Source organism: Lithobates pipiens, unplaced genomic scaffold (assembly GCF_037356315.1).
Source record: "Lithobates pipiens isolate NorthernLeopardFrog02 unplaced genomic scaffold, aLitPip1_a1.2 Scaffold_18, whole genome shotgun sequence".
Lineage (NCBI taxonomy): Eukaryota > Metazoa > Chordata > Amphibia > Anura > Ranidae > Lithobates > Lithobates pipiens.
Window position 1 is genome coordinate 453,268,283 of NW_027507758.1, and position 16,066 is coordinate 453,284,348.

Below are 16,066 nucleotides of genomic sequence, written 5' to 3' on the forward strand. Positions count from 1 at the left end.
TCCACTACTCTCCAAAGTGACCAAAGTAAACACAAAACCCTCTCCTGCACTTGCATTGCTAGATATAGGTCTTGACAGCTTTCACCCTTGTGTGCACTGTATTGCCTCCCATATTCTTATTGCAGCCAGACTGACAATAGTTTTCAACTGGAAATCTCCAGATGCCCCTGACTAGGGATGAGCTTCGTGTTCGAGTCGAATATACATTCGACTCGAACATCGGCTGTTCGCCCGTTCGGCGAATTCCGAACGTTATGGGCCGTTCGCGCCAAATTTGTGTGGCGCTCACGGCCCACAATGCACTGCGATGGAGCAGTGCATTGCTGGCTCATGATTGGCCAAGCATGCACTGTGACCCCACATGCTTGGCCAATCACAGCGCCGGCAGTGAGGAGAGCCATGATTGGCCACAGGCATGATGCCTATAGCCAATCATAGCTCAGGCTGTGTAGTACACGCCCCACACTATATAAGGCCGCCAGCGCGGTGGCCTTGTGTAGTGTGTTGGCATCTGTAGCAGTTAGTGGGTGTTCTGTGTACCTTCAACACAGTATACACCGATCGTTATCGGCCGATTTTTCGTTCTTGCTCTTCTGTAGTGGTTGTTGTCTGCATGCCCTGACCGCAGTATACACCGCTATATTCACCTATATAGCTAGCGATATATCTATCTTTTATAATAGAGCTTGCAGTCAGTGTTAGGAGATTGTGCGTGCTGTCTGAGTGCTCTAAGCGCAGTATACATCGCTATATCCACATATATAGCTAACTATCTTGCTCGTTTTAAATAGAGCTTTCATACTGTGTTAGGAGATTGTGCGTGCTGTCTGCGTGCTCTGAACGCAGTATACACCGCTATATCCACCGCTATATCCACCTATATAGCTAACTATCTTGCTCGTTTTAAATAGAGCTTTCAGTCAGTGTTAGGAGATTATGCGTGCTGTCTGCATGCTCTGAACGCAGTATACACTGCTATATCCACCTATATAGCTAACTATCTTGCTCGTTTTAAATAATGCTTTCAGTCAGTGTTAGGAGATTGTGCGTGCTGTCTGCGTGCTCTGAACGCAGTATACACTGCTATATTCACCTATATAGCTAACTATCTTGCTCGTTTTAAATAGAGCTTTCAGTCAGTGTTAGGAGATTGTGCGTGCTGTCTGCGTGCTCTGAACGCAGTATACACTGCTATATCCACCTATATAGCTAACTATCTTGCTCGTTTTAAATAGAGCTTTCAGTCAGTGTTAGGAGATTGTGCGTGCTGTCTGCGTGCTCTGAACGCAGTATACACCGCTATATCCACCTATATAGCTAACTATCTTGCTCGTGTTAAATAGAGCTTTCAGTCAGTGTTAGGAGATTATGCGTGCTGTCTGCGTGCTCTGAACGCAGTATACACCACTATATCCACCTATATAGCTAACTATCTTGCTCGTTTTAAATAGAGCTGGCAGTCAGTTGTAGGAGATTGAGCTACACTTTAAAAATGTACCAGTTGAAAATTACAAACAGATTCAACTTAACACAACAAATCTACACAGTCCCTGTCTTGTTTGCACCGCCTGTATACTGCTGTTCTGAGTATATAGGGCCTGGGGGCCACACGCATTTCCTTTTTTTAATATGGGTACGGGGTTCCCCTTAATATGCGTACAAGACCCAAAGGGGCTGGTAATGGGCAGGGAGGGCTACCCATGCCATTTTTCTCAATGATTTTCAATCATATTGCAGGAACCAGATATAACATTAAAACCGCAAGCAGTTTTAAATGACGTTATTTCCGTTAAATGTCATTTTGTGCAGGGACTGTTTTAAACACGGGAAACACGTGGCACTTCACAGGCATACTACAGACACCCCCCCAGGCACGATATTTAAAGGAATATTTCACTTTTTTTTCACTTTAATCATCATTAAAATTAGTGCTCCTGCCAAAACGGCCATTTTTAAAACTTTTTTTTGCATTGACCCATGTCCCCTGGGGCAGGAGCCAGGTCCCCAAACCCTTTTTAGGACAGTATCTTGCATATTAGCCTTTAAAATTAGCACTTTTAATTTTGAACGTTCGAGTCCCATGGACTTCAATGGGGTTCTAACGTTCGTATGAATTTGGGGTCCGTTCGAAAGTTCTGGTGCAAACCGAACCGGGGGGTGTTCGGCTCATCCTTACCCCTGACAGAAGCAAGGTGATCTCCCTGGTGCACACCTATGGATCTTATGAATGTACAGTATGCTTGATTCCCCTGAAGGATACTTCTCCTCCTAGCCTTAAACTAATGCCACGTACACATGTATCAGACTATCCGGCGGACTTAGTCTGGCGGACAAACCGCCGGACTGTCCGCCGGACTTTCCGAACGAGCTACCTGCCCACACACGGCACTTTTTCGGCAGACTAAGTCCTATAAGTACTATGAGTGCGGCTCCAGGTAGCCGGAAACCAGCGAAGGAGGCGTCACTGGCCCCGTCACCTGGTATGGACTTAAAGGGGAATCCCTACACCCAAAAAAACGGCGTGGGGATTCCCCCCTAGGTCCATATCAGATCCTTATCCGAGCACGCTACCTGGCCGGCCAGGAAAGGGGGTGGGGACGAACGAGCGCCCCCCCCCCCCTCCTGAGCCGTACCAGGCTACGTGCCCTCAACATGGGGGGGTGCTTTGGGGAAGGGGGGCCGCATGGCCCCCCCACCCCAAAGCACCTTGTCCCCATGTTGATGATGACAAGGGCCTCTTTCCCCTTATTGGAATCCGTGAACCCCCTTTAATAAGGGGGCCCCCGGATACCGGCCCCCCCACCCAATGTACCCCTACCCATTCACCTGTGAAAAAAATGTAAAAAAAAACACAATACACAAGGGTTAAAATAGTTTATTGAACAGCTCCGGGGGTCTTCTTCCATCTTCGGGGGTCTTCTCGCCGGACTCCTCTGCTATCTTCTGCTAGCTCTTTTACTAGCGGAGGAGCCCGGCTTTCTTCTTTGCCGCCGCCCTCTTCTTCCGACTTAGGGTGTCTTGTCCCCCTCTTCGGTTCTTCTTGCCGGACCACCGCACCTTCTTCTAGCTCTTTTACAAGCGGTGGCCCGGTCTTCTGTCGCCGCTGCCGCTGTCTCCAGTCACTATGACAGGACATGCGGCGTGCAGCGACTTATATAGGGACATCGCCGGATGATGTCCCCGCCCATTATGATGTCACAGTCCCAGCATCCTCTGGGACCATGACATCATAATGGGCGGGGACATCATCCGGTGATGTCCCTATATAAGTCGCCCCACGCCACGTGTCCTGTCATAGTGACCGGAGACAGCAACGAGGCAACATCTCCAGAAGAGAAGAACAAAAGAACAGAAGACGGCGACGGCAATGGAGGCGGCAGCGACAGAAGAACCGAAGAGGGGGACAAGACCCCCGAAGTCGGAAGAAGAGGACGGCGCCGAAGAAGAAAGCCGGGCTCCTCCACTAGTAAAAGAGCTAGCAGAAGATAGTGGAGGAGCCTGGCGAGAAGACCCCCGAAGACGGAAGAAGACCCCCGGAGCTGTGCAATAAACTATTTTCTTCAATAGTTTTTTATTAAATTTTCAAGAAAGTTTACATGAAACATACAAAGAACAAATGCTTTTCAGCAAATATTAGTACAGCCGACTGATAGACAGTAATCAGAACATATAAAACCTGAGGTTACACACAAAATCTTCTGTATGACAGTAACAGTAAAGGAGGAGAATCTTCGTAAGATAGTTCTGGGCTAAGCTCGAGGCGTCCGTGCACACTCCGCGCCATGCCTCTGTTAATCTCAGGCCTTATGGGTCCCCCGCCCCCGACCGCCCCAAAAGGGATCACACTGCAGCCGGAGGCCGAGGACCCGCCCTACAGCTCCTTACATAATTTCAAATAAGTGATGAAACATTTGACAGCAGCAGCAGATTTAACCTCTAACTTGCTTTACCTAGACCCAAACTAGCTCTTAGATAATACATAAACACCCCAGTCGGATCTGTAATCATGAACGTGTATCAGCATCAATGTGCGAAATAACAAAGAAAAAGGAAAGGAAACAAGAAAAAATAGAGAGGGAGGAGAAAAAGAAGATAAAAGAGATCAAAGAGGTGTAGGTACCTAGGCCCCATTTGTTATTTCCAGTTACACAGTGTTGCGCCTATTACCATATTGTTTATGCCATACCAAGGCCTCCAGATTTGAATTCTAGAATGGAGTCTGTTCAGAAACATAATTTCATACGTAACATGTAAGTTAATTGTCTCAATTACTTTCGCTACAATAGGAGGGTCTGGGTTCGCCCATTTCCTCGTTATCTCTAATCGTGCCCCTAGCAGGATATGAGACAGGGCGTGTCTATGTGAGTGGGGGGAATGAATCTATACCTAAAGATAAGAGTGCAAGACCCGGATCACCCCTCCTTTGCGTACTTAAGATGCCACTTATAATTTCAAAAACATCCTTCCAGAATTTTGTCAGTTTTGGGCAGGCCCATAGAATATGTAATAGGGATCCCCTTTGCCCGCACTGCCGCCAACAAAGTGGCGACCTGCCCGGGTCGAACCCAGCCAATCTTGTGGGCGTTAGATACCACTGCAACAAGATTTTCTGGTACAATTCCCATAGATTTACGCTTTTAGTGGCTCTATAAACAGACGCTATAGCGGCCTGCCATTGCTCGATGGTCCAATTCTCTTGTAAGTCTAATTCCCAGGTTCTCATGGAGGGGGATTTAATAAAGACCTTCTTCTGGCGTAGGGAACCATAGAATAGAGAGATACCTCGAATGGAAGTGTTTGAATTGTGAAGGTAAGCATAAACTTGCTGAGGTATAGCAGTAGACATATCCCCAATAGTCTGCAATAAGTGCGCGATTTGGGTATATGCATAGTGATCCCTTGGCTGCAAAGCGTATTCAATCTGGAGAGTGCGAAAAGTTTTAAGGGCAGGCCCAATTTTCAAATCGTCCACTAAGGCGATTCCTCTGGACACCCAGTGTGTAATGTGTAAATTCGGGATCAATACTTGTAGGCTCGTAATGGAGTGCTGTACGACCCTGACCGGGGCTGTGGTTAAGGAATCCTTAAGAAAGAGATTCCACGTCTGCAATGTTGCCTTCACAGTGGGTGGCAAGTGTGGCGGGAAGCGTTGCATGAATCTACTAGACATAAGTAAGTCGCACAACCTTCCATTAGGAGATTGGTATGATTCCATGTCCCTCCAACGGGGAACGTGGCCCTCCAGAAACCAGCATTTCAATTGAGCTAGAACTGCCGCGACGTAATAGTCCTGGATAATCACATGTCCCACTCCCCCAGCTAGCCTGGCTTTAATCAATTTGTGGAAAGCACATCTCGCCCTTTTCCCCTGCCATAAGAATGCATTCAGTTTAGCTTGTGCCGTGCGGAAAAAGGCGTTTGGCACTGGAATGGGCAGAGCCCTAAACAAATAAATAAACTGGGGGAGTACCATCATTTTGAAGGCCGCTAATCGGCCGGACCATGTCAATTCCAACTTGCTGATTGTCTGGAGCTTCAGGGGAAGTTCACTCAAAAATGGTGTGTAATTAGCTTCGACCAACTGTTCCGATTTATCAGTCAGGGTGACTCCAAGATATTTAATTCTCCTGGCACTCCAGACATAAGGAAATTGGGCCCTGAGCGTGCTGCTAGTATAATTATCAATACCCAATCCCAGGATATAAGACTTATTAGTGTTTACCTTATAGTAGGACACTTGTCCGAACAATTTCAAAGTAGCATGCGCTGCCGCTAGGGAGGGGCCCACCTCTGTCATGATTACAACTACATCATCCGCAAACAAGCTAATAGAGTGTGTTTGGTTACCAAGAGGGAAACCCTTAATATTCGGATGGGTTCTAATAGCAATGGCTAGGGGTTCCATCAGTAGATTAAATATTAGAGGTGACAGAGGGCACCCCTGCCTGGTACCATTCGAAATTCTAAATGGGGTCGAGAGGATACCTGATGTGTAAACTCTGGCTGAGGGTCCCGAATACAGGGCCAGAATCGTGGATAATGCTAAATCAGAGAAACCAAAGGACTCCAGCACCTTGGTCATATAGAGCCAGTGCACCCTATCGAAGGCCTTCTCCGCGTCCAGGGACAGGATAACATTTATCATGCGGCGCGTGGCATCTGAGGTTTGTCTGTGCTTGGTAAATCCGGTTTGATCCGGGTGTATAATCGTAGGTAGTATGTCAATCAACCGTAAAGCTATCATTTTAGCATAAAGCTTAATGTCAGTATTCAACAACGATATTGGTCTAAAGTTTGCCGGAGAGGTGGGCTCCTTCCCCGGCTTTGGCAGCGCGACAATCAAGGCCTCCAACATTTCCCGAGGAAAGGAGGACGAGGCAGCAGCGGATTCGAAAACAGAGGTGACAGTGTAGATTTAAATACTTTATAATATTCCCCACTAAAACCGTCTGGGCCCGGTGACTTATTTAGCGCAAGTAACTCAATAGCCTTTTGCACTTCCTCTATAGTGAACAGGGTATTTAAGTATTGAAACTGGTCCGCTGTCAATTTGGGTATCGGTAAGCCTGTCAGAAATTGTTCGATAGTCTCCGATGTAGGTTGAGTAGTCAGTGGGTCGTCCTTCAAGTTGTACAAACTACTGTAGTAACAGCTAAAGGCGTCAGCAATTTGTTGTGGGTGATAAAGCTTCTGATTAGTAGTGGGGTGTAGAATGAATTGGATTCTATGTTTGTATCTATGCCCTCGAATAGTGTGCGCTAGCAACTTCCCCGCCTTATTACCCGTGGAGTAATAAGTCATTTTGAGTCGTTTAGATGCTTTTTCAAAGTTTTCCAGCAAGTGTAGTCTAAGGTCAGATCTAAGTATAGACAATTTTTGGGAGTTGGAGTGAGAAAACTGAGTTTTATTTTGCGTTTCCAGGTCCGTTATCTCTTTAAGTAACGCGTTAAGTCTCTGCTGCCTCCTCCTCCGGACCCCCGCTCCCAGCTGAATAAATATACCCCTCATATATGCTTTTTGTGAATTCCATAAAACACCTGGATCAGTCACTGACCCTACATTATCGCTTAAAAAATTCAATAAATGTGTGCTTAATTGTTCCTTCAATTCTGGTTGTTGCAGCAGAAAGGTATTCAACCGCCAGACCGGTGCCGTACCCGGATTATACGAATCTGCAACGGACAGGGTTATCGACGCATGATCCGACCACGTTATCAAGTTCACACCAGCTGAAGCTGTCTGCAAAAGTAGCTGTTGATCCACCAAAAAAAAATCAATTCTTGTGTAAACTCCATGTGGTGGAGAGAAAAAAGTATAATCCTTTTCATTGGCGTGTAAACAACGCCAGGCGTCATATAACCCCTGCCCATGGACAGACTGTGATAAGGAAGGTTGGGTTCTAGAAACAGTGGAGGTGGAGTCCATCTGAGGATCCAGAGTGATATTAAAATCCCCACATAGAAGCAACCGACCTTGCTTGCAAGAGTTAACCCGTTTCATCAACCTGTTAAAGAAATGCACCTGTCTACTATTGGGGGAATAGACATTCACTAAAGTGTATACAGTAGAATTCAATTCACAAATCAGTATTAAGTATCTACCCAAGGAGTCTGATATCTGCTCAATTAGTTTAAAGGCCACCGTATCTCTGATAGCCACTAAAACACCCTTGGTCTTCGTGTCCTCATTTGCAGTGAATATAAAGGGAAACCGTTTGTGCGTGCATTTGGGTGGTGCCTGCTTACAAAAATGAGTTTCCTGCGCACACACAATGTCACTATTATACATGGATGCCTCTCTCCATAGAGATTTACGCTTCACAGGGTGATTCAGACCCTTGGTGTTAAGTGAGAGGATGTTAAGTGGCATATTTGGATGGGAAATATGTTGAGTTGATCCTGCCGGGTCTCGGTGCCATAGCGTCAATACTCACAAAATAGGGCACCCAGGGAAGCGCAGGAAGCGTCGATACGACAAACAAGTCCTTCATGTACCGAAGAGGAAGGCAGTTCCGTGGATTGAGGAAGTTCAAAGGTCGGGTCCGAATCGCATCAGTCAGGTACCTCAGAGGAAGAATAGAAAAATAGGAGGAAAATGGAAAAAGGAAAAAAAAGATGAACAAACAAAAGGAAGAGCATAAATGCAGCAGGTGAAAATTCCCCCGGATGGTACGAGGCGTCTCCAAGTCACTGCCATCCATCCTTGGGGAAGGTGATGAACCTTTTAGCAGCACGAGGCCGAACCTGTGCCGGGGGGATAAGTTCAGTCCTGGTACAAAAGCAGTCCTGGACAGGGACTGATGGTAGAAATAAAAAAGCTATTTGGCCCGCTTCAGTTGTGCGAAGTAGCATTTTTAGCGGTGACTCGTCTCCATTCCTGTGGAAGACCATGTGGAGTGCTAGTGGTGGAGCCCTTCTCATCTTCAGCCGACAGAATGCCGCACTCTCTAAGCAAGTCGATCCCTTTTTCCAGAGATGTGATGGTAAAGGATTGATTATCTTTGGTAATAGAGAGCTTAGTAGGATAGCCCCACCTATACAAGATCTTGTGGTTGCGTAGAATCTTTGTCACTGTGTTGAGGTTTTTCCTCTTTTGCAGAGTATATTGCGATAAGTCGCTGAAAAATTGCAATCGGTGATATTGTGGAGGAAGCGACTCTTGTTTCCTCATAAGTAGCATCAGCTGCTCCTTTACATGGAAAAAGTGTAATCTCAAAAGAACATCTCTAGGCACTTGTTCCGATAGGTGGGATGGTTTTGGTAGGCGGTGGATCCTATCAATGGTAACGTCCAAGTCGCTGAGATCAGGGAGCAAGGCTTTGAACATATTGGCGGCATAGAGGGTGAGGTCCAACTGTTGTACTGATTCAGGGATGCCCCTTATTTTAAGGTTATTTCTCCTGGACCTATCTTCCATGTCCGCCATCTTTGCTTTAACCCATTCCATATCAGTCTCTCGCTCATCATGAGCGTCTACCAAATCGTTGATAGTGCCTGCAAATTCCTCCATTTTTGCTTCCACATGATCCACTCTGTTTCCCAATGCTAGTATATCCGTGTGGAATCTATGCATGTGCTTAGCCATATCAGATTGCAATGTGCTACGCAAGGATAGTAACATATCCTTTAAGACTGTGTCCAGCACAGGCTGGTTTTGTGTAGGGAATGTCTCAATAGGTTCAGGTAAATCTCTAGTGTCCTCCCCTGAATCCGAGGCCTGGCTCACCGCCGGACTCAATCCGTCCTCATCTAGCCTGGGTTTAGCTTTAACAGGGCTGCGAGAAGATGGGGTGGAGGGGGAGGCGGATTTCTCCTCATCTAAATCTGTATTTAGGAAAGATGTACCTTTCGCCGTCGGTTTGTGTTTAGATGCCGTTCTCCTCACTGTGTAGGCCTCGGCGCCATCTTGCTCCACCTCCCTCCCGCTGAGCGGATAAAAATCGGTTAAGCGTTGTGGTTTGCGGTGCTGGCGGCGTCTCCCCGACATGGTGGACAATGCTGTGGTGAGTCCCGCTGCTGTAACGAGGCAAAAGGCCGTTGAGCTGAGTCGCTATTAGCCGCTGTAGTCCCGGTTCGCTCGGAGCTCTGGGCTCACACGTCCATGCAGCTCCGCAGTCAGGACACGCCCCCGCAATAAACTATTTTAACCCTTGTGTGTTGTGGTTTTTTTTTTTTTTTTTTCACAGGTGAATGGGTAGGGGTAGATTGTACCCCATACTCATTCACATAGGGTTATGGGCCAGTATCCAGGGGCCCCCTTATTAAAGGGGGCTCACGGATTCCGATAAGCCCCCCACCCGCAGACCCCTACAACCAACGGGCAGGGTTGTCGGGAAGAGGCCCTTGTCCTCATCAACATGGGGACAAGGTGCTTTGGAGTGGGGGGGCGCGCGGCCCCCCCTTCCCCAAGGCACCCCCTATGTTGAGGGCACGTGGCCTGGTATGGCTCAGGAGGGGGGGCCACTCGCTCGTCCCCACCCCCTTTCCTGGACGGCCGGATAAGGGTCTGATATGGACCTAGGGGGGACCCCCACGCCGTTTTTTCGGCGTAGGGATTCCCCTTTAACTCCATACCAGGTGACGGGGCCAGCGACGCTTCCTTCGCTGATCCCGGCTACCTGGAGCCACGCTCAAAATGAGTGGACTTTTCCCTGGGGCGGGAAAAGTCCGTTCATTTCAAAAGTACGGCAGACTGGCACACACGCGGCCGTACTGTCCACCGAAATGCAAGACTTTTGGGTAAAAAAAGTCTGCCGGAGCCTACATACAGGCGGAGGACTTTTCCTCCGGATTGTTTGATCGTGTGTACACGGCATAACTGTACTTGTCCAATTTATATGCAATTTGCAGTAGCTCTAACTCCCCTTTGTTATATGCCTTTTATGACATTCATCAGGTTATATAAGTAAGGTAACTACCCTCTCATGTTAATTTTTATTCTTGTTTTCACTGTTAAAACTCAATAAAAAAAACTATTGGAAGTAAAAAAAAAAAGATCACTTCCTATGGTCTTGCATGAATTATCGGGAACACAATAAGATTACCTTTAAAAATCGATACCCTCTCCCCCTGGTACAATATAGTCCGCATCCATCAATGGGATGAGTGGAAGACAGCCTTTCGCACCAGATTTGGCCACTTTGAATATCTAGTGATGCCACCTTCCAACATTTTGTCATCTACATATTTTGAGACTTTCTGGATGTTTTCATGGTTGTTTACCTAGATGATATTCAGATTTTCCCCATTTCTTTAGATGCTCATTGGGTCATGTCAAAAAAGTGCTGGGCCGGCTATGCCAACACGGACTGTACGCTAAAGGTGAGAAGTGTGAATTTTAACAGCGCAGCATCCAGTTCCTGGGGTTAGTAATCTCACCTGAAGGGATCAAAATGGACTCCCAAAAAGTCACTGCTATCCTAGACTGGACCGCTCCTACTGACAAGAAGGGGGTACAGTGCTTTGTGGGTTTTGCCAACTTCTATAGGAGATGCATCTGAGACTTTTCCACTATCATAACCCCCATCATGCAGCTGACTAAACAGAACCTCTGCTTCCAGTGGACATAAGAAACACAAGCCTCTTTGAATACCTTAAAGAGACTGTTTACTTTAGCACCTGTCCTTAATTATCCACACCCGTCTCTGCTGTACGTGCTAGACGTGGATGCATCCAAAGTCATCATTCGAGTGGTCAACTTCGTCATCTTAGGCAAGGCCCTAAGGATCTGATGCAGATCTCCAGATGAGAGGAACTAGGACATCGGGGACCATGAACTACTGGCCATAAAGGAGGCTCTGGAAGAATGAAGATGCCTTCTAGAAGGAGCAGCGCATCCCATATTGGTATATACGGGCCACAAAAAATCTAGAATACCTGAGAACTGCAAAAAATCTTAAATCCACGCCAAGCGCACTGGACCCTGTTTTTCTCCCGATTCGTGTTCTACATTACCTACTGACCGGGCTCGAATGAATGTGAAACCCGATGCGCTTTCCTGCATGTTCGATATTCTCAAGGAACCACCTGTACCGGATTCCATCTTTTCTGAAGGTAACTTTCTAATTTTACAGAATGACCTTCTCACCTGAATAAGCCTTGACAGACATTCCTAGCCCCCCAGGGATCATGCTGACATTCCGGGAGGGATTACTTTGAAATGAAGACAAGGTATTTGTGCCTGAAAATGTACATATAAGCATTTGGGTCTGTGTCACGATCATACCCTAGCAGGTCATTTTGGAGTCCACAAGACGCTCAATCTCCTGAAACGCACATTCTGGTGGCCAGACCTGGAAGAAACCTGTAAAAAGGTATGTGAACCTGGGACCTACTCTAACTGCTTCCAGTCCCTGACAGACCGTGGGGAATGATCGCCATGGAACTCCTGCCATTGGAAGGATGCACAGCCATCTTCATGGTGGTAGACCGTCTGTCCAAGATGGCTCACTTCCTGCCTCTGAAGAATGTACCCTCAGCCATGGAGAAGGCCCAGGTATTCATGAGGGAAATTGTAAGGCTTCATGTAGTCCCTACGAATATAGTCTCCGATTGGGGAGTCCACTTAACTTCCGGATTCTGGAAAGCTCTGTGTGAAGTACCCAAGACTGAAAAGTCCTTATCCTCCACCTACCATCCTCAGACCAATGGGCAAACAGAAAGGACCAACCAGACACTGGAGCAGTACATCCTCTGCTTCACCACTTTCATCCAGGATGACTGGGTATCTCTGCTGCCACTGGTAGAATTTGCCTACAATAATCAGTCAGTCTGCTACAGGTCAGTCACCCTTCTTTGCTAATTATGGTTTTCACCCCTTTTTTCTACCTGACTTTGTTTCAGAGGCCACGGTTCCTGCTGTCCAAGACACAGTGAATTTCCTTAAATGCAATAGTAAGTTGCTACAGGAAGCATTTACCAAAGCACAAGCAGCTAACAGGAGGGCATTTGACAAGAAGGGAAGGGGAGAACTGATTCTCCACCCAGGAGACTAGGTATGGCTGTCTACTGTAAATCTCCAGTTGGCGTGTCCCTCAGAAAAGCTGGCACCTAAATTTGTGAGACCATTCCCAGTCAAGAAAAGACTAAATGAAGTTGCTTATGAACTGTCTCTACCTGGGCCATTAAAAATACACCCTGTGTTCCATGTCTCTCTCTTTAAAACCTGCAGTGCCTGATTATTTTCCAGACAGAAAATCCAGACCACCAGAACCAGTGACCATTGCTGATGAAGAAGAATATGAGGTGGAAGTCATCATGGACTGTAGGAAAAGAAGGCATCAGGTACTATATCTAATAAGTGGAAGGCCTATGGCCCGGAGGAAAACTCCTAGGAGTCTGAACAAGATGTCCATGACAAAGCCTTAATTGATGACTTCTTCCGCAGCTACCCACTGAAGAGAGACCAATTTGGCACCCGGATGTTGCTCGTAAGCAGAGGGCAATATGAGGGATTGACCTGGCGCATGAATGTGCACATGCACATGGGACACGCACGCACACACTAGTGAGACTGGCACCAATCCATCCTATTCAAACCTGACAGCTGCACAGAGACTTTGCTGCCTGATCTGCAGCTTGTACCTGTGAAAACTTGTTCCCGAGATCCTGATATGATTCCTGCATTTGACCTGGCTTGATCTGACTACGTTTGCTCTCTGTTATTCTGACCCCGGCTTGCCTTGTTGACTCTGCTTACCTCTCAACTACTTGATATCCTGTTGCTGAAAATTGCCTGCATCCCAACCATTCTCTGCCTGTCATTTATATCTGCACGATCATCTGTTACCAAACCCGGCTTGCTGAGTACACATTTAGTGTCTCCTCAGCTCTGCACATACCTGCTTCCTGTTCCCAGTCTGAACTGGTGACAATCCCTATACACTGGCAGGCTCTTGCGGCCACTGTTGCAACATCGGTGGCTCTTGAACCGGGGTTGTAGGCAAGGTTTTCCTACTGCGCATCAGGCTCAACTGTCAGGTACGTGACAGTCAGGGGATGCCAAAAGTTCCCAGTTATGGGCAAAAGGTAATTGGGTTGCTATGAAGTTGTGAGTGATTATGGGATGGAAGCTGATTGGCCAGAAGTTCATGTGTAAGCCCAGTAAAGCAGGTTTAGGGTTAGGTGAACATGTAATAACAGTAACTAGTGAAAATATTCTGTATCAAATTGCCTGAATTTTAGGGTACCTGTCTCGCTGCATTGTCTCCAACATAGAGGAGAATGTTCTGGATACATTTTCGCTAGCTTGGGGGGGGAGTGAACTACCAGTGATGCAGAATTTCTCAGAAGATTCCCAATGGGAAATGCAGCGGGGGTGTTTTAAAGTCTAGGAGGATGAGAAATGCCAGGAAGCTGTAAAGAAGAGAGCATGTTCCCAAGTGCATGTGGAGAGTTTTTTGTTAGGAGGAGTAGATAGGAGGGAGTAGAATGGTGAAAGTCCTTTGCATGTAGCTTTTGGAGAATTACAGGCATACCCAACTTTTAAGTACAAAATGAGGTTTATTTGCTAAAGCTGGAAAGTGCAAAATCAGGCTAATTTCTGCATAGAAACCAATGATCTTCGAACTGCAGCTTGTTTAGCTTTGGTAATAAAACCTGGAAGCTCATTGGTTTCTATGCAGAAGTGAGCCTGATTTTGTACTTTCCAGCTTTAGTAAAAAAAAACATTGTGTACTTAAAAGTGGGGTATGCCTGTAATAGGTTCCATGAGGTGGTCCAGACATGGGGAGTTTCCAATTTGAATGTGTTGTAAAGCATGTCATACTTGTAGATATTTGAAGAAAGTAGATCTTGGAATGGAATAGGTCAAGCATAGGTCTTGGATAGAGTGAATAGTTGAGAGATTGAGTTGATCCCTGCAGATTTCCATGAAAGGAGGTTTAAATCTGGTATAAGATATTCCAGGGAGCTTAGTGGTATTTATTGTAAAATTGCAGAGAAGAGAAGATGTGAGGAGTCCATCATGAAAGCCCAAACTTTAAGAGTTGCTGTAGTTGTGTGTAGTAAATGTCGCTTGTGGTGGGGATGGAGAATAGTTGCCCCTACGATATTTAATTTCCAAATTTTGCTACTTGTTCTATGCATCCAAGGGCAGTCTGATGAAGAAGTCCAGTAGGTTTTTGATTGTGATAGAATAGATGCCTTATAATACAGAGCAATATTGGGAGCTCCCAGATCAGAGTAGGTTGCAGGAAGGTACTATATTTTACGTGAGGTCTTTTTTCCATGCTAGAACTGCTCCACTATATTGGAGGGGTTGTAGAGTTTACGATTGAGGAAAGGAATTTTAGCGTAGTTTATTTTCCATTTGTACTGTTTCACTTGGAAGGCCCCTAGTCGGTTACTAAGGGAGTAAAAGGAAAGGCATAACCTTTTAATGTAGTAATTGAATGAGTGTCTGAGAGTGTCACTAAGTTGAGTACGTAAGTTCTTGATTTCGGTTAAGACAGAGGATTACATTTTTTTTGTCTGTTGCGGTTCTCTAAATTTCAGATTTGGGAAAGGGTAGAAGAAATAAGGTTTGCACATTGCCGGAAGCCATTTTAATTGGAGGTTCTCTAATGAATGCCTTATGGGTGTTCCATGGGGGGGTGGGGGGGGGGGGGTAGGGTCAGATATTGACCCAGTGTTGGTTTGGAAAAAAATTGCAATCTCTGAGTTGATTTCCTGGTTGGGGATACAGAATATGAGGATGGTATAAAGTCTCCAAGGTGGTGGAGATTTCATGTGTGAAGAGAGATTTAGTTGTAATATAATGGGAGCATGGTTCGACCAGATTATTATGCCAATACATTCAGAGATAAAGCATTGTAGGGTGTATTTATCAACCAGGAAGAGATTTATACTAGAATACACTTGATGGGCAGATGAGTAAACAGTGTATTCGCTCTGATTTCCGTGGATGCATTTCCATGCATCAAAAAAATCATCTTGTGTTAAGAAGGATGACAATGAGGATAGTGGTTTGCAGGTTTTGGGGTTTTGTTGGAAGAAATAATTGTTTTCTATGGGAATTAGAAGCGTATATTGTGACTAAAATTAGGGAATGGTTGACTATGGTCCCTACAATAATGACGTAACGACCATTGGTATCTGCAATTTGAGTGTGTAGCTGAAAGGCGACAATGTCACTGATGGCAGGTGCTGCAACTAAGAAAAAAACTGATAAAACAATAAAAATAGTGTAGCGCTTCAATAATAAGTGTAATCAACACAAATTATATAAAAATAGTAATAGCAAAACAGAAATCGCACAGAACCAAATGCCTAGAAATCAAAGTCCAACATAAAACACTCATTCAACTGTGTTGATGGCGTGGAAGTGACCAAACCGTCACATAGAAGGACAATGGTGTACTGGACGAATGTGTTCATGCGGGTAAACTTGATTGTAAGCATCAAAATGAAAAGCGAATAAATACTTCTTACCGGAGCGGTTGGACTCACACAGTCATATGACGGTTGAGTCTAGAAGGCTTGGGGTCACACTCTGGGACCAAAGACTGTAAGGAGAGAGGTCAGTTGAGCTGGTGGAGGAGCTCTGGGCGGTTGTAGGCTCAAAGGTG